The sequence below is a fragment of the Tupaia chinensis genome, unplaced genomic scaffold (genome assembly GCF_000334495.1).
Source record: "Tupaia chinensis unplaced genomic scaffold, TupChi_1.0 Scaffold143734_1, whole genome shotgun sequence".
NCBI lineage: Eukaryota > Metazoa > Chordata > Mammalia > Scandentia > Tupaiidae > Tupaia > Tupaia belangeri.
The window spans coordinates 284989-287250 of NW_006203583.1; positions in this window are offsets into that span (position 1 = coordinate 284989).

The following is a 2262-nucleotide window of genomic DNA, read 5'->3' on the forward strand; positions in this document are numbered from 1 at the left end:
CAGGACCAAATGTCCAACTTGGTATGTTTAGTGTCTCTGGTGCCTGGATAATAAATACACGCAGGAAGTATCACCCAGTCATTATAACTGATCAAGTAGCTCTTCCAGAGATCTCCAAGTGCAGGTATGAGGGTTGGATGAGATGATGGTGAGGGGTCATCTTTCATTTTAAAATCTTTGAAATTGTTACAGAAATCAGTTTGGGTTTGGATGATTGAAAAATATGCCTAAAGTAGGTGGGACTTGAGCTGGAAACTGAAGGGGAGGAGGTCTTACTTAGATACAGGGAATGCGGGAATTTGTTCCTCCTTCCACACTTGTGAAAGAACAGGTTAGAACGGAACGGCTGGATTTGAGTAGAGAAGAAAGAGCAGACAAAAACAGTATGACTTTGGTGAAGGGGGTTGGGGATAGGAAAGGGAATGTGGGCTCTGGATTAGAAAAATAAAACAGCATTTAAAAAAGATGAAAGCTCACCTGCTAAGGTCCTGGAGTGAATATGGATCTCATTCTGAAGAAATGGCCATTTTAGAGGTCTCAGGTACAGAACCCATGTCTCCCAACTGGAAATCTGCACATGGAGTGGCTTACGGTGGTCGCTGTGTGCCAAGATGGCACAGCAACTCAGGTGGTTCTATAGTTCTCCAAAGGGGTGGAAAAATCGCTCCTAACGCTCTCAGAAAAAAAAGCAATACCCCCGCAGAGAAAGAATCATTTGCTTGTGAATACATTGTATATGTGTTTCCATGTGATGCTTAGATTCAAAAATTAAGCCAAGCAAACCCCAGGAAATATGAAAGAATTTGTTCAGGCATTTTATGAGTACTGTCTGATCTATAGGCCAGCAAAACCCATCTGATGTTTTCTACACAGACCGATGTCCCGAGCTACTTGGTGTGAGCACTTCACACAGCACTGTCTCCCGTGTGTGTATGTGTGTATTTGCATATAGCTGCTTCTCAGGAAGGTTGGTGAGACAACCATAACATAACCAATACAAAAGCGCTCCATCACTGTAATATTTTGGATCGTTGAAATGACAATGGATGAGAATACAAATGATGTATATCTAATATGAACATTAAAAATAAACGATACTACAGGTGGTGATAAGCGGTATTAAAATATAAAAAAAAATTAAGAGGGTGAGAAATGAAGAAATGTTTGCCTTTTAAAACAAGGTGAGGGCGCCTAGCCCTGGGTGAAAGTAGTAGCGCTGGCTGTGCAAGGTTAGGGCCACATGGGAGGTCCGGTTAGGGCTTTGAAGAGGCCAGTGAGACAGTGGTGGGTGGGACACAGGATCAAAACAGGGAGACCCTGTCAAAAATCTCTCTCTCCTGAAAAAAAAAAAAAAATGCGGGGCGGAGTAGCGAGTGTGTTTGTAAATGCCATGAAATATATTGAATAGTTTCCCTCTTTTGTGAACGTGTTTTTCCGTGAACTTGATTGTTCACTTGCCTCATTGATTCTCTTCTCCAAGTCTAAATAACAGACCACTTAAAATCCAAACTCCTCAAATCTTCACTAGCAGGCGGAAGAACACACGTGCAATCTGTACTATGCCACCCAGCCATTAATTACATCTGCCTTGCATTGTTCTCTGTTGTTTGAGGCCTCAGCCTCCCGTGCTCAAAATAGATCTTAAGCTCCTTGAAGGCAAGAATCCTGCCTGAAACTGCGTTCGGACCCGCCTTGTACATACTACGCAAAGGCTGATCACAGAAAATAAAGCAAGGGTCTTACATCTCAAACTGTCTCTCTCCCCCACCGGTTCGCAGCCCGCCCTCTCTCATTGCTGTTCCCCACTGAGGCCAGGAGGAGGCGCCACTGACTCGGGTTAAGCCTGTTCCCCTTCCTACCCCACTTCCCCCAGCACATGACGTGGGAAGCTGCCTCCGCCAGAGTCTTAGCAATAGGAGTGAGGGGGTGAAGGGGTTTGGGGGTGGGGTGGGGTGGGGGGTGTGGAGAGAAAGGACACGCGCGCGCACACACACCCTGGGAGCAGAAACATCTTCCCTAGCTTCGTGGGTTTCTCCTCCCCCCAGAGCCAGTGTGTGAGAGGTAGGTGTGTGTGGGGGGCAGTGGGGGTGGGAGGCACGTTCTGAGTGTGAGACCCAAATCCAGACCAGGCAACCTGTGATCTCCCCGCCCTCTCCCCGTCCCCGGTGATTAATACCCATTTTTCGTACTCTCCCCTCCTCCCCTGCTCTCCTCTCCCGCTGCCGCGCGGTTGACTTGCACAGCCTGCCCCCTCCCGCTTCC